At 37.4% G+C, this 17,943-nt stretch overlaps 1 protein-coding gene across 1 annotated transcript in view; it reads left to right on the forward strand.

The window, feature by feature from the left end:
* PSMD14 (proteasome 26S subunit, non-ATPase 14) overlaps positions 1 to 17,943 on the forward strand; it is an 83,197-nt gene that overhangs the window by 22,064 nt on the left and 43,190 nt on the right. The gene's annotated exons all lie outside the window — the stretch shown is intronic.

Below are 17,943 nucleotides of genomic sequence, written 5' to 3' on the forward strand. Positions count from 1 at the left end.
GCTCCGCTGATCCTGGTGCTGGGAGGCATATTACCCTTTTACTATATAGGATAGAGGCCTGGTGCATGGGTGGGGGCCGGCTGGTTTGCCCTGAAGGGTGTCCTGGATCAGGGTGGGGGTCCCCACTGGGGTGCCTGGCCAGCCTGGATGAGGGGATGATGGCTGTTTGCAGCTGGTCACACCCCCTTCAGGGTGGGGGTCCCCACTGGGGTGCCTGGCCAGTCTGGGTGAGGGGCTGAGGGCTGTTTTCAGGCTGACGGGTGACTGAAGCTCCCAACCTGTCCTTTTTTTCTTTTTTTTTAATTCTGGGCCAGCTTTAGCTCTGAGGCTTGGCTCCAGCTCTGAGGCCTCGGCTGCTGAAAGCAGGTTTTTAGCCTTTGTTTACCTTCTATATTTGAAACAATGTTGCGGTCCTGCTGGCTGAAGCCCGGCTGTCTAAAGCAGGTTTCTGGGGTTTTGTTTAGCTTCTATATTTGTTACAATGTTTCTTAGAGTTGCAGCTGAGAGGCCCAGCAAGGCAGGCGGGGAACCTGGCTTCCTCCGTCACTGAAGCAAGCAAGCCTCCCTGTTCGTGTCAGCTGCCTGGCTTCCGGCTGCCATCTTGGTTGGCAGTTAATTTGCACATCTCACTGATTAGCCAATGGGAAGGGTAGCGGAGGTATGGCTAATTACCATGTTTCTCTTTTATTAGATAGGATAGGGAGATAACCAGATCATTTGAATAGGGAGTGTAATTGTCAGTGGGATCGGGAGCAACTGTATGGATCCATAAAGAGAACCCTCATATTTTGACAGTTGTATCAGAATTCCCTTCTAGAATTTATAGAAATGAGGTGGGGAAGGGGATGGACTAATGCTGAGTGCCTCCCAGGTGTTCTCTCTATTTAATCTTCTCATTTGGTCCTCACAACAATCCTATGTGGGTAGGAATAATTACTTCCATACTAGTGGCCCGGTGCACGGATTCGTGCACATTGAGAGGAAAATAATAAGAAGAAATATTTTAATATTGCTGTTTGCCCTTTCTCTGTAATGGAAGTGTCAGTGCCGCCCCCTCACCTCCACCATCCCGCCTATGGGGTGATCAATCAGGGCTGGGCCCCCCGCCTGGCTCCCTCAGCACCTGAGAGTTGGGCAGCAACCCCGCCCCCCGCTGCTGCTGCTGGTCGCCGTCTGTGGGGTGATCGGTTCCCCGCTCGCACCCATACTGGCCTGGCACCACCCGCTCACCTGCTCCGCCATCCTGCTGCAGTTCCACTCTCGTTGGGGCCCATTGGGGCCGGCAGTGCCTCCACTGCCACCCATTACCAGCACTGCGTCACTGACGCCTGCCATGTTCCGCGCCATCCCCTGGTGGTCAGTGCACGTCATAGCGAGGAGTCAAACTGTCGAACTCCTGGTTGAGACAATTTGCTTATTAGGCTTTTATTATATAGGATTATAGGGTCAAGTCACAGAACTAACAAGAAGTGGAGCTTGAGTTGGAATACAAGTCTTTTGGATGCCAAAACCTTTTTTACATCAACAATATTTCTTTAGGTGGATAAATCTTTAGTGTTGTCCCTGGCTACTTGCTTCATAAAGTAAAAAACCTTAAATAGTCCAAAACTTTTTATTACATGTAGATGAAGAGTAAGATACTTGCTTTTTAAATTTTAGGAAACATGTAAAATTTGACAGGGATTTTTTTTTATTCTGACATGTAATACTTGGCCATATTTTAAGAATATTTAAGGAATGAGTGAATATTTCATTTTATTCCCTATGATAATGTATAGCTTGACGTATTGATAAAGGTAGAGGATACAAATAGTACAGCTTTTTAATGAAGGGTTACGTTTCTTACTCTTTTTAATTTTTAAAACATTTTTCTTACTATTCAGAAGCTGATGAGCGCTCTAAACTAATTGTCAAATTATGGTGTGTTTTATTTTTCATTAAAAAATTATTTTGGGAAAGAGGCTTCTCATATTAAGCTAATTTGAATGACCAATCTTGTTGTACCTTGACTTGTTATAATGAAAGAAGAGGTACAGAGAGCTGTTTTATTTGAATAATAGACTTGCCAATTAGCCATCAAGTGCTTCCATCTGTGAAATTGTTGATCAGATGGGTTAGCTGGGATGTTTCCAGACTAGGGCATCATAAATGGCACTTGAAAACTGTCACTTTGATGATGAGGTTTCAAGTATTACACTGCTTGATGCTGTGGAACCTTTATTTCCTTTTTCAGTACCATGTTTTTTTAGAACATACTGATCCCACTTATGAATTCTGTGGCATCAAGAGAACTTGGGAGACCTGCCACTGATGTAAAGTTCTGCTTAGTCTGCTGCTCTGGCCTGTACTGAATCAAACCAGAGTGTTAACAGCTTCTTTCATGGCCTTCATGGTAATGTTGTTTGGTGATGTGACTGGCACAGACAGGTGATGCTCATTGCTCATGGGTCATAGAGCTGGCACACATTGGCAAGTTTCTTTGCACTTTCTCATTAATATAAACTCACTTTCAAATGTCTCCTTTAAATAAATGTAGTCTAAGGCCACATAAGTGTTGAGATTTCTACATGTAGCATTTGTGTGAAATGAACTTAGTATCTGTCCTATAAATTTTAAAGGATTTAAGTTACTTATTGGTAAATGATTGTATTTTAACTTTTGTTAATAACTGGAAAATAAAAATTTCTGGAAATAATTGTCTTATGTTCTTTCTCACTGTGCCACATCTTCTTTATGTGGTCTTATATTTTGTAGGACATTTTCTTTAGTAAGTTGGCTTCTTTGAAGGATTGTGGATATGATTAGATATTGGAGTCCCTGAATGACATTCCTATCTGAAAGGACTATACCATGCTTTTGTTTTCTCACAAACCCAGATTCCTGGAATTTGGGCAGGCTTCCTGGTCACCAGTCTGTGTGGGACAAATTTGTGCCCTTATCACTTTGTGGACACCAGCTGGACCTTGTGGCTGCCCTGGCACAGATCTCTGACCTGCCCAAACTCTGCGAAAGGCAGTATGTATTGGGGAACAATGAAAGGCAAAACTCTAGAGCAGCGGTTCTCAACCTGTGGGTCGCGACCCCTTTGGCGATCGAACGACCCTTTCACAGGGGTCACCTAAGACCATCCTGCATATCAGGTATTTACATTACGATTCATAACAGTAGCAACATTACAGCTATGTAGTAGCAACGAAAATAATTTTATGGTTGGGTCACAACATGAGGAACTGTATTTAAAGGGCCAGAAGGTTGAGAACCACTGCTCTAGAGCTAGACTGGATTCAAACAATGGTTGAGATCCATGGTGCAAAAAGAGTGCATGGGAATGTGGTGTTAATGTACAAGAAAGAGAATGGTTTGGGATACTGTCCTATTCATTTTTCTTGCAGAATAGATTTCCATATATTAGCCTCATCCCCAGGCTCTTTTACCTCCCGGGGCTGACCATCTCCTAAGGAGAAAACACCTTCTATTTAAATGTTTTGTTGTTTGTTATTTGTAGTACCTGACCACTGTGCCTTTTTTGTTCTCACAGGTTTGGCTGTTCCCTTTCCTAAGGCAATAATGTCCAGTAGTTAGTAAATATTATTGGTTAAGCAACAAGTTTCTATCTTACAGGTGGGGAAATTGAGGCATATAGCAATTAATTAACTTGTTCAGTGTATTATGATTTTAGAAGAAATACATTTGAAAAAAAATGTGACTACAGAGCAGAACTGAAAGATTTTTAAGTGCTCTTCTGTGGAGCATTAAATGGAAGTATAAGAAGAGAAATAGTTGTATGACCTGTGCCTTCCTTCCTTAAAGAACATAACTTTCCCCTGTGCCTTTTGACCACATTTATTCTTTCAGTGCTTTGTAAGCATTTTTCTTCTATTATTTTCTGTCCTTGTTCTCTTAGTTCCTCAGAAATAGCAATTCTGTAATATTTTGGGTGATATCCCAAATACTATTGTGAATAGATGAATGCTTAATAAAGTTAGGGCAGTCGTCAGGAGTATTTCTAGGAAGTCGTGAAGAGATGATTTCTATCCTTTATTCTCTGTTATGCCTCAGAACTTCTAAGCCTTTTTTTTTTGCTTCTAATTAGCATAAATCAAGGAGTTTTTGGAGAACTAAACAAGGTATTTTTAAAGAGGTAAATAGTTATTAAAAATGAGTAGTATATGACAAGTTACAGAGTTCAAAAATTATAACTTTGTGTATGTTGAATAATTGTCCTGCCTGTCCCCTTCGTAGAAACACCATTATAAAATAAATACATTTGTGGAGCATTCAGATGTGCTAGGCACTGTTCTAAGTATTTTAAAGATATTAACTCATGATCTGCAACAGCTGTATGAATTTGGGTTGTTGTTATAATCCTCATTTTTCAGATGCACCTGAGGCATGGAGAAATGTAGAAAACAGTGAGCCACCGATGGGGATAAAAATATATCTAATATGTAATAGAGAAAGCATTCATGTTTTACATATATATATATATTTAACTTCTACAAATCAGTAAGAAAAAAATTTTTTTAAGTGGCAACAGATATGAACATTGGAAGAAATACAAATGGTCCAAATGCATGTAAGCTAATGGTAGTATTACAACCATTTTAGAAAACATTTTAGTGAAATTTAGAAATGATAAAGATTTTCCTACCCTATAACCTACCAGTTTTTTTTCCCAGTTATGTGTCCCACATGGATACAAGGTCATTCATAATAGCATTGTTTATAACAAGGGTTGGTATTCTTTTCTTAAAGGGCCAGATAGTAAATCTGTAGTGTTAATGCAGCCATACATAATACAAAAATGAATAGGCCTGGCTGTGCTCCAATAAAATTTTATTTGCAAAAAAAAATCAGCTGGCTTGCCCACAGGTTATAGTTTGCTGATCTCTATATATAATAATTAAAAACTACCTAATTATCCTCTAGTGGGTAAATGTGTACATAATAGTGCATTAGTGGGAAAATGTGTACATAATTACACTTAACAATGGCCTTTTATAAAGTAAGTGATCTTTACATATCAATGTGATTAATCCATCCTATATAATAAAAGGGTAATATGCAAATTCACTCTAACGGCAGAACGACCAGAACAACCGCTGGACCAGTCACTATGAAGCGCACTGACTACCTCTTGGTCCCTTTCCCTGGCCAGCAGGCTCCAATCGCCTGATGGCCACCCACTGTGGGGGCGGAGACGATGAGCAGGCAGGAACAGCCGACCTCTCAGTCCCTTCCCCCGGCAGTCAGGCACCAATCACCCGATGGTGAACAGGGAACCAGGGTGGGTGGTGGCGTGGGGCGGGGCAGCTGGGGAAGATGGCCCTGATTGCAGGCCAGGCCTAGGGACCATACCCGCGCACAAATTTCGTGCACCAAGCCTCTAGTACTAACATAATGAAGGGTAAAAGCAAGTGGAAGAATAATACGTTCTATATGAAGTTTTTATATACAATTTAAAAACATGCAGTTACTATACAATATATTACCTACGTATACTTATTTAGTGAAAGTATAAACAAATGTATGATAATCACCAAAATTAGACCAGTGGCTACATCTGGGGGTAGGGAAAGATGCAGACAATCAAGGAGGATGACAAATGAGCTTCAGACCAACTGTTTTAGTGATGTTTTATAGCATAAGCTGAATGGTATGTTTATTATTTATTAAATCTTTTTGTATCTTAAATATTTTACAAGTTTTGCAAGAAAAACTAACAGTGGTTAGTTAGAACTTTTTCTAACTAACTCTGTAGATAGTTGTCACTTGGTTCTCTTGTCCCCTCATCTACTCACATACCTGCCTCAATGGCCTCTCCTCCCAGGAAGGCAACTTTCTACTCTTAGGCCTAAGACAGATCAGCTCTTAAAGTGAATAATCCCTGTGCCCCATCTGGTGCCTAATTGATTTACTATCTCAGTTTCTTGTTCCTTTCTAAGTATACTTCAAGTATATTAGTTTACTTTTCTCTAGGCTCTCATTTATTCTGCCTTTTGAATTTATAAAGAGATTGAAAAGTTATTTATTTAGCATCTTATGTGTAGTATTCTTTCTATTATATCAGTAGCTTTCTCTTAACTTTTTGACTTTTCTATTAAGATAATCTATCAGGGAGCGATAGTAATATGCAGAGCATTGACCCAGATGCCATGTGAAGTGACAAACCAGTAAATGCTGAGTCCTTACAGAGTGTTTTACTTACTGGGGACTTTAATGACATGATGAGGAGAAAAGTGCATAGCAGAGAAAATCCAGTGTGTCTGAAGAGTGCTACTCAAGGCATGCCTGGTGAGTCCACTGTTAGTTATACTAGGGACAGGTTGGAGAGACCAGCAGGTCTTATGCACAGTGTGTTCTGAACTGTGAATGGTGTCTTGTATAAAGTAAACGACATTTTTTGATGAATGAATGATTAGTTAAGCATTTGGAGAGAGAAACTATTTCAAAGTAGATTCTGATTTCCAACAAAAATAAAACTATGTATATTATTAAGATGTAACTTTCATTTGTGCTCTTTTTATAAGAGGAAATTGAGTGACCATTTGGCAAGGGTGCTTTATTCTTAAAAATAATAAAAGAATCGCTTATTACAAAGAATCACTTGGGGTACTAAAAAATAAAAAAGAGGTTTTTGGACCTCACCCCAGAGCAGTTTAAATTAGCATTTCTGAGATGGGTCCACAAATCAGAATTTTTTAGGTTCTCCAGGTGATTCTGAGGGATAAACAGGGTTAAGAACCACTGGCTTACATGTTCATTGTTTATTTGCTTTCTGGAGAGGCTTTTTGAAAGTAAAACTTTGTTTTTACTATGTCCCTAAGGCTTATTTATTCTTTTGTTATTTTGGTTCCATACCCAAGTTACAATTATATATTTATTTTTCTATTTACTTGTATTATCCATCTCCTACCCACATTTAAGGACTACCGCCACATCTAATTAATTCATTATATACCTGATGCATGTCCTTATGTGTGGCACACCAAGCTTTCTTGAGTCTTTTTCTTTTTCTCTCCTAGCCAAGCCCATATTCACCCATTTTGGGGGTTCCTTCTCCTCTGTATGGTGCTCTTTTTCTTATATATTGTTCCTTGGTCTTCTTTCATCAGGTTTGATAAATTCCAAATTTGTAAAAATAAAGCAAGATGTAAATATAATTTATGTGAAAAGCATAAAGTAAGGTACACCCAAACAGACAAGGTTATTAGTATCTGTTAACACCTCTAGGGCCTGGCTTAATGGCTGTTTAGTGTCTCTAACAGCCGATCACAGTAGCATCCACTTAACCTTCAGTTCCTTTGGTCAGTGATTTAGCTAATCCCAGCCTTGAACTGTCTTCTCTTCCAGTGGTACCCATTACTTGGATGTCAGATAATCAGGTTTTTATAATATTACTAGAGGCCCGGTGCACGAAATTCGTGCACAGGGGTTGGGGGGGGGGGAGATTCCTTAGCCTGGCCTGCGCCCTGCATCTGGGACACCTTGGGGGATGTCCTCTGGCCGGCTTAGGCCCAATCTCCCTGAGGATTGGGCCTAAGCCGGCAGTTGGACATCCCTCTCACAGTCCGGAGCTCTCGCAGTCTTAGACCCCTTGCTCCTTACCTCCTGCCTTCAGCGGAGGCAGGAGAGGCTCCCGCCACCGTCACTGCACTTGCCAGCCATGCCATGAGCCCAGCTTCTGGCTGAGTAGCACTCCCCCTGTGGGAGTGCACTGACCACCAGGGGGCAGCTCCTGCATTGAGTGTCTGCTCCCTGGTGGTCAGTGCACGTCATAGCAACTGGTCGTTCCACCGTTCAGTCGATTTGCATATTGGGGTTTTGTTATATAGGATTTTTTAAAAGAATATTTTGTTCTGAGAACTATATGTTAAAGAGAAATAGCCCCTGGCCTCAAGACTGTAAGTCAGATATAATATTTATACAAATTCTGTAAACCAAAGAGACACTACATATTACTGTAAGTAATATGGAATTGTTATGATACCTTAATGTTCTGTTGTAGGGCATTCAAGGTTCTGCTTCATTCTGGGACCCTATTTCCAATTATAAAAGATAGTGTGTTTTAGCCACTTGGAAACATTTGTTGTTACCCTTTGGTTTCTGAAGTTTGATTGACTGATCCTTGTGAATGATTGTGCTTTATATAGCAAAGGTAACCAAACATTGTGCCTGCTCCTTCCTCATTGCTGTGGGGCAGAATGAAAATCACCCAGTGTGGGAGATAGTCCCTATTCTGGTGAGACAGAGTTCAAAGATCAAAGTCTAAAGTGATCGGTGCTTAAGGCATATTTCACACACTCATTTTTAAGTAGGTGAAAATTGTTTTAAAGTGAGTATCAAGGGTGGTCTTAAAGACAAAGAAATGTCACAATTGGTCATTGTGCTCTAGGCCATCAGCCCCTATGTTACTTTGATCTGATGTCTTTATAAGATGATGGTGCCATATTCCACATTGCCTCACCCCAGTGCCTGTTTCCCACTGAAATTTTTATATTCTTTTTTTCAAATGTGTTTTTATTGATTTTTAGAGAGAGGAAGGGAGAGGGATAGAGAGAGAGAAACATTGATTGGCTGCCTCCTGCACACCCTCTACTGGGGATTGAGCCCACAACCCAGGCATGTGCCCTGACTGGAAGTCAAACCAGTCACTTCTAATAAGTATGTTATTGGTTATATTTACTCCAGAGCCCAGCTATTTTATATATTTTATAACAGTGGGTGAAATTATGTCTCCATTGTCATGTTGGTAATTTCTAATTGATTTATCACAAGCTACATAGTGTTAGGTATTACAGGTTTTTTAATTTTTTGTTCTTAGTCTGATATTTTTATTAAATCCTCCCAGTATTACTCAGAGATGAAAGATGCATTATATGTATGCTAACTTTTAATCATACTATTTAGAATATTTATATAATTGAGTTTTATTTTAAATGCCTATAATGTTTAAAAATATATGGGAATATTAGCATTTATAAATATAGCATTTCAAAGCAATGTATCATTATTTTGACATTTCCCTTCTTATTTTTCTTTCCTTCTTTTTGTCCTTTTTTTTTTTTTTTTTTTTTAAGAATTAATGTGCCATCTGGAAACCTCTAAGATCATGCCATAAAAGGAATTTTGGCTTTTTTGGCTACCAGTCATCTGGATATGTTGTGACTATTCACCTTACCAGAATAAAGAAACATAATTAGGAAAGTGTTTAACATATATGTTTCAAAACATTTTTATATTGGGAATTCTTGTACGAACATTATGGGAATAAAAAAAAATTAGTACTGCTCTATCCCAAGGTTAAGGTGATTAAATTTTCATTGTGGGATAGTTGTTGGATCCTGAAAAAGAAATGTAAATCAAAACTCTATGTGACTAAATGGTTCCAAGCTACTTCTAAACACTATATCCTGTATCTTCTTTTCATTGTTAAAATAAGCAAATACAATTAGTTTATATGTTTTTCAGAGGGGAGAGTTGCAATAATACATTGCAATTAACTTGTTCTATTCTTCTCTTTTGAATAATATAGTCTTTGGAACTGTCAGCCAAAGGACTTTTTTTTTGAACATTTTTTTAACTCTAAAAAGTAACAAGTTTTAAAAATTAATTGAGAGGAAACAGCTGAAATCATGCATTGAAAGGGTTAAGTCGACATGAAAGAATTCATTTCCACTTTAATGACCTAGCCTTGCTGGGTTAGGACGATGGGGAACATGCTTCTGACTTGTACTCCTATTGCCAATTAACACCTCCTATAACAGGTTGCCTCAGCTAGTCATTGAAGCTCAGGCAGTAGAAATAGTTTACATGCAGCTTGTTTTTCACACTAGTTGTTTAATACTCACAAAATTAAAGTATTAAAAGGTTGCTTCTTAGCTTTCTGGGTAAGAAATAAACAATACAGTGGTGGTTACTTGTATATGTTTGAATTTGCTTATTTTGTGTGTGCTTTTCTTTTTTTTCTCTTTTTGAATTTTTTCATTGAGGAAATTGAAGGTGCTGGTTTCATCAAAATTTTAAATTTTTGACAGAATTTGTTGAGGGTTATATTGGATACCATAGATTAAAATTATTTTCTGCACAGACCACAGTGAGGTGGTACCCAGAGGGAAAGGGGTGGGGGTGGGCAAAGGGGGGAAAAGGTGTCATCTTTAATAGTGTCAACAATAAAAGTAAAAAAAAATAAATAAATTATTTTTTGTTAACTATTCAATATATTATATGTTTAGGTTTCACTTTGTTTTAAAGTAGTCACCTTTATTTGTTGATATAGTTTATTTTTTCCTTTGTTGAAAAATACATATTTTAATAGACCTTTAAACATAATTCTATAATGCAGGACCAAATACACACCTTTAAATAGCTAGTATAAAAATAAGTCCTATGTAATATTTACTCCCACAGCAACATTTTTTATAAATTTTGAAATGTCATTTCCCAAGATAACTTTATAATTTCAGTTATATTTGAAGTGTTGAAGTTCAGTGATACTCTTTATTTTACATTTCTTTCAGCTGACACTTTGGTTCATGTTTAATCAGCAGGTATTTTAATAACATAATAAAATTGGCTAAGTAATTGATACCAGTTCACACTAAGAGAAAGGTGGAGTAATATAACTAATAGTGTTAACAAATTTGTTAAAAGGCCTGAGTAGGTAACACTTTGAGTCGTTAGTTTTTATCCTGTTATAATGGCAAATACCTTTTTTTTTTTTTTAACACTTAGTCAACAAGGGCTACCCAAGTAAAAGTCACACCTTTTAATATTGGATCAAATTTTAACCTTCTAAATAGAAAAAAAAAAAGACAAAAAAACTCAACTCATGTCTCATTTAGTTTACCCACACTTAAAATTTGTGGACTTGGATAATAATTTCTGTTTTACTAAATATGACAGATTAAAACTTATTGTACAGAGGTAGGCTTGATGCCTCCGTGGAGTCCATCATAGGTATTACATCTCACTGGTTGGGTAGATTTTCACGTTTATATAAAGGTCGATCTCACTCCTTGTGCCTATGGCTCGCTTATTTACCCCCCAGTTCCGTTAGATGGCTGACTTATAATTTTAGTCAGTTTAAAGCAATAGGGTTCCCCCCCTTGTAAAACAAACTTATTATAAAGAGTCAGACTTAAGTCATTTCAAAGTTGCCTATAGGAATTAAGTACTAAGGATGAGAAATATATAACAAAAGTAATTATTTCTATTTCTTATTTATATGAGGGGGTATGTGCATTTAGTTTCATGTTTTTTACAGCAGTATAGAACTAAATCATATTCCAATTTTCAATTTGAATCATTCAGATGTTATTTATCTGTTGTCAGTGATGTGTGTTTCTATTTTATAGTGGCATTGTGTGAAATACAGATCAATTCTCTTTAGTTTTTTCTTTTGCTTAATACTGCTTTAGTTATACCAGTGCCTTCAGTTATTCTACCATTTGTTATTAAAGGACCTTGAAGTTTAAGTTATATCATGTTCAGTCTCCAAAAACATGACTTTCTGTACTTGTTTATTATGATGGTAAAATAGTTGTTATAAGGTCAGCAGAGTTAACTTGAATAGTTCACACACTGTATAAGCTGAAATTTTTAGAGATACGCTGTTGATTTAGCACCAGGGGGGAAAAACATTTTCTCTATAATTTATTTTTTATAATAGTAATCGTCTAAGCTAATTTTTAAAATTCAAAAATATTTGGGCCCAGGTTTTCATTTGATTTATATCATACAATTTTCACCTTAGTTTACCCAGCATTTAGCTTAGTTTCTTGAGCATAAATTCTTAATGAATGAAAGATAATAGAATGGTGGTAGGAGAGGATATAGGGAGCATAAATGGTGATGGAAAAATGATAAAATAAAGAGAAGTAAATAAAAGAAAGATGATTGCAGTAATTAAAATACTCTACATTTATTCAGATTAAAAAATTTTTTTTAATTGATTTCAAAGAGGAAGGGTGAAGGAGAGAGAGAGATAGAAACATCAGTGATGAAAGTCATTGATTGGCTGCCTCATGCACGCCCACACTGGGGATCGAGCTCGCAACCCAGGCATGTGCCCTTGATCAGAATCGAACCTGGGACCCTTCAGTCCGCAGGTCGACGCTCTGTCCATTGAGCCAAACTGACTAGGGCCAGATTTTTTTTTTTATCTTATGCATGGAATGTGTAGAATTTGTCATTACATGTGATTTTAAAAAACAGCCCCACATTTTGTGTGACTTAAATTTCCTACAGTGTGTTTTAATAAAGAGGCATTTTTTGGTTTTCATAGTAGAGTATGAACTGTTTTATAAGTAAATACAGTAGTGTGTTTCACTCTGCAAAGCCCAATGTGCCCATCCAGATTTCAGAAAATATATGGAGACTCTTCAAGTGTCCCTTGTTCTCAGTGGGCATAGTAACTGCTTTTGGGGAGGAATAGCATCGTATGTCTTTGATAGGAAATGGCTCCAGGTAGCAGAGGATTCTAAAATTGAAAACAAAGGAAAGGAACTAAGCCTCCAGAGTAAAAGTACATTTGGGCATCTTAAAATGGGATGGCATGCTATAGTGGAAAGAGCACACTGCTGGAAGTCAGAAATTGCATTTTAGTCCTGATAACCTATGCCAGTGTGTCTGCCTTTCTAACTATATCATAAGCTTCTTGAAGCCTTCATTTAACCATGCAGCCTAAGTGCTAGGCACAATGGTAAATACTTACATATTATTTGGAGCCTGGGATTGATCTCTGCCTTCACATTTGAAAAAAATGATAAATTTCTTCAGAGCCTGAGGAAGAAACTCTGGATTTGTTCTGAGAGGACCATGTGGCCCATGGAACGATTCAGAAAACTTTAGGTTAAATAAAGATAAACAGATTTTTTTCCGAGTATTTAATATTCTAACATACAGTATAACTTTGGGGGGTAGGGTATATATGCAAAAATATTCTAAACTTGACTAGGAATGAACTCTTTGGATGGTATTTTTTAACTCTTTTTTCAAAAAATGAATATTTTTTGAAATCTCTGTCACTCAGAATAACAAAGAATTGATAAAACTTCGTGATATATTCCATATGAAGACTGAAGGAGAGTCAACAAAATTTTGTGCAAATTTCTAGTTTGAGACTACTCAAGATAATTAATTAGAATTATAAGTCGGGAAAGTTAGTTTGTAGAGAAACTTGGTAAGTTTGATTTTGAAGATGTTGGATTTGTTTGTCTCCCTTGGGAAACAATTGTAATGATTGCTGAGTTGGGAGAGAACCCAAAAACATCATCTGACTTAAGCAGTTATCAAATGTTTGAGACCCTTCTATAACATGTTCATAAATTTGAACACTTATGTTTTAATAACTCCTATTACAAGGAACTCATTAACTTCAACTCTTCTTTAGATAGCTTGGACCAATATAAGCTTTTTCCATTAGCTATAGTTCTATAAACTATGTAGTCTAAAATCAGTGGTTCTCATAATTTAGTGAGCATTAGAATCACCTAGAGGGCTTTTTCAAAATCCGTATTTCTGGGCTTTGCCTCCAGAATTCCCGTTTTAGCAAGAATGTGCATTTCTAACAAATTCCCAGATGATGCTGATGCTGGGTCTGGTTCAAGCACTGCACTTTGAGAACTATTAGTCTGAACTTTGTCTGAAACTTTTCTTATATTTGAAGATCATTGTTCTGTACCTTGAATCTTTTCCAAGCTACATCAAGTTCTTTTGAACCTTTACTATATATATCATGATTTTAAGTCACTTTCCCACACTAAGAGCTCAGATTTTGGGACTGAAGAAATTTCTGAAGTGGAATCTTTTGCATACAGTCAAGAACTGGCCAAAAAAGGCTGCATCCTTAAGTGCTATAAAATCTTTTCTCTGGCAAACATTGAAGCCTGTGTGGTTGTCTTATGGGTTAATTTCTAATTTATCTTTCTTGCTATCATAGCCCCCAAGAACGGAGAGAAATCTGCCTCCATGTAAATGTATTTAGCAGCGATGTTCCACTGTCTTAGTTTTCTTTTTAAATTAGGAGAGAATTCCTTCAAGATTGTAAGTTCAAAATATTCAGTATAGCAGCAGCTGGCATACCTTTAACTTAAGGTAATATTGCTGATTAAGATGGCTACAGACAGCAGAGATTTTAGAGAAAGGAACTTTCAACAGTATTCTTCAGTTATTGGTTGTTATTTTGTTCTTAGGTTTATTTGCATTATTTTAAGAAGAACTATCATGAATGTTCTGGTTATGCACATATTTTTGCTTATTTACTTAAATAATTTCTAGGAGTACAAAAGTAGGTCAAAAAGTATGTGCAATTGTAAAGCTCTCAATATACATCGCTTAATTGCTTTTATGATAGATTATACTAATTCACAATCCCACCACAGTGCTGAGAGTGTCTCTTTTATTATACCCTCTCCAAAATTAGGCATTGTAAGGCTTGTTGATAGGAAAACAAAAACAACAACGTCTTACTGTGTTAATTGGCATGTCTTAAAGAAGGTCACCTATTGAGGTTGGACATTTTTCATATTTCATCATGTGTTTGTTATGTAATAATTGCTTAATATTATTTGCACATGTTTTCCATTAAGATTTTAGTATTTTGGTAACTTTTATATTGACTTTTGTTGTGAACGGGACAATTCGTTTTTAGGGTTTGTTTGTTTTTTTCCTTTTTAAGTTTTTTAGTATTTTGTAATTTTAGATTATGTTGTCAGCTTTATATTGTTTTATTTGTTCAGTTAGGTTTATACATAGAATGTGTTTTCTGATCCAGATAATTCACACACACACACACACACACACACACACACACTAGAGGCCTGGCACACAAAATTCGTGTTCCTTACGGTCCCTCGGCCTGGCCTGCGATCAGAGCCATGTTCCCTGGTTCCCCGTTCGCCATTGGGCGAGCGGAGCCTGTCACCCGGGCAAAGCATATTGCAGAATTTACTTTCTTTTCAAGGCTCAATATTCTTTTGTATGTATATACCACATTCTGCTTACCCATTCATTCATCAATGGACACTTGGATTGCTTCCATGTTTTAACTGTTGTGAATATTGTTGCTGTGAACATTGCTATGCAAATATCTCTTTTAAGATCCTGCTTTCAATACTTTTGGGTATATATTCAGAAGTAGAATTGCTCAATGCTATGGTATTCTATTTTTAATTTTTTGAGGAGCTGCCATACTGTTTTCCACAGTAGTTGTACCATTTTATATTCCCCATGGTGCACAGGGGTTCCATTTTCTTCACATCCTTGTTTTGTGTGTGTGTGTTTATAGTTGCCATTTTAATGGGTACAATTCATTGTAGTTTTGACTGACATTTCCCTAATGACTCGTGATGTTGAGCATCTTCTTTATGTCCTAGTTGGCTATTTGTGTATCTTTGGAGAAATGTCTATTCAAGTTCTTTGCCCATTTTTGAATCAAGTTGTTTGGGGGGTTTTTTTTGGTGTTTTTTAAAAAAATATATTTTATTTTTACAGAGAGGAAGGGAGCGGAATAGAGAGTTAGAAACATCGATGAGAGAGAAACATCAATCAGCTGCCTCCTGCACATCCCCTACTGGGGATGTGCCCACAACCAAGGTACATGCCCTTGACCGGAATTGAACCTGGGACCGTTCAGTCCACAGGCCGATGCTCTATCCACTGAGCCAAACCGGTTAGGGCAAGTTGTTTGGTTTTGTTTTTTTGAGATTCAAGAGTTCTCTATGGTATATTCTGGATATTAATCCCTTGTCAGATATATACAGATATTTTCTCCTATTCTGTGGGTTGCCTTTTTGCTCTGTTGATAGTATCTTGATGCACAAAAATTTTTTTTAATCCTGAACAAGGATCGAACCCACAACCTGAAGATGTGCCCCAAATGGGAGTCGAACCCATGAGTCTTCAGAGCACAACACAGTGCTCTAACCAACTGAGCCACATCGGCCATGGAGATGCACAAAATTTTTTAATTTTTATAAAGTCCAATGTATATATTTTTTTGTTACCTGTGCCTTTAATACCATATCCAAGAAATCATTGCCAAACCAATCTTAAGAACCTTTTGTTCTATATTTTCTTTTGTTATTGTTTGAGGTCTTACTTAGCGTTTTTATGTCCTTGGTCAGTTTTGAGTTAATTTCTGTATGGTATTAGATAAGGTTCTAGCTTTGTTCTTTTGCATGTGGATATCCATTTGTTGAAAAGATTATCCTTTCCTTATTGAATGGTATTGGCACCCTTGTTAAAAATCACCTGTATTAATAACTGTAGTATAGACACCAGTTTAAAATTCTTTCTCCATATGCGTATTTTAAGTTGCTCTGGATCCTGGAAATACTTTTTATGAATACAGTGTTCACTGTCCTGACCTTAAAGTATTACTTCCCTAAAACCTCTCATCACAATTTACTACTGTCCTTACCTTCTTAAATTTTCTTAACTTTTTTAGATGAATAAAATTATTTTAACAAAATTATGTTTTATATGATGACTAGAGGCCCAGTGCATGAATTCATGCACCAGTGGGCCCCTCGGCTTGGCCTGCGGGATCAGGGTGAAACAGGCTGCTGAGGGACCCCACCAGTGCATGATCAGGGCCAGGTAGAGACGCGGGAGGTTGGCCAGCGAGGAAGGGACCGCGGGAGGGCTCCAGGGCGTGTCTGGCCATTTCGCTCATTCCCAATCAGCTGGACCCCAGCAGCAAGCTAACCTACTTGTTGAAGTGCCTGCCCCCTGGTGGCCAGTGCACATCATAGCGAGCGGTTGAGCGGCTTTAGCATATCATTAGCATATTATGCTTTGATTGGTAGAACGGCCGACCAGACACTTAACATATTAGGCTTTTATTATATAGGATGATCTCAGCAAATGTTTTGGCATGGTAGCACTTTAACTTACCTTATGTTTTCATTCTGAGATTCATATATATTTGAAATGCAAGCGATAAAGCTGTATTGGGTGAGAATAGATGAAGAACTCAGTCAGTTTTTAAGTTATTATGTGGCATTTATTATTAAAAATTTTAAGGAATTTGATTTTTCTTACCACATTGTACATATGGAAACAGGTGATTTTTGTATGATTCTTGTATTTAGAGAAAACTTATTGTAGGGCCTTTTATTCTTAACTAGAAGCCCAGTGCCACGAGATTCCTTCAGCCCAGCCTGCGCCCTCTCGCAGTCTGGAACCATCGCTCTTTACCGCCAACCTCCAGCGGAGGTGGGATAGGCTCCCGCAACCGGTCATTCCTCTGTTCAGTCAATTTGCATATTACACTTTTATTATATAGGATGCTTCAATAAATATTAATGAGCTTTTAAACAAAACAAATCACAGAATTTAGCATATAAATAGACAAGAAGCACAAAGCATACATAGACCTATAAGTGTGAAATGTAATGAGTAAAGCAGTTGTTTAATTTTAGTGAGCAAACCTGTTAGAGCAAGATAGAGTGTTGACATAATTTGGAAAGTATCATGTTTTTTATATAGTTTGTAACAGTTAGATGTCAAGGAAAGGGAACTTTAAGCAAAACTGCACCTAACAATTACAAGTCACATTTAATTTTAATTTCCCAGACTGCCCAGTATTAAGGGGAAAAAAGTTTTCTGTGTGCGGAATTACATTTATAAGATTGTAGTCATCTTGTACGTAAAATTTACACAATGCAATACTATGCAGCTGTAAAAAAGGAGGATCTCTTACCATTTGAGATAGCATGGAAGGACCCGGAGAGTATTATGCTAAGGGAAATAAGCCAGAGAAAGACAAGAATCACACGATCTCATTCATATGTGGAATCTAATGAACAGAATAAACTGATGAACAAAATAGATCCTAAGACATAGAAGCATGGAACAGACTGAAGAATTTCACAGGGAAGGGGAGGGGAGGGAAGAGATTAACCAAAGAATTTATATGCATATATGCATAACCCGTGG

The sequence above is a fragment of the Myotis brandtii genome, unplaced genomic scaffold (genome assembly GCF_000412655.1).
Source record: "Myotis brandtii unplaced genomic scaffold, ASM41265v1 scaffold125, whole genome shotgun sequence".
In the NCBI taxonomy this organism is placed as follows: Eukaryota; Metazoa; Chordata; class Mammalia; order Chiroptera; family Vespertilionidae; genus Myotis; species Myotis brandtii.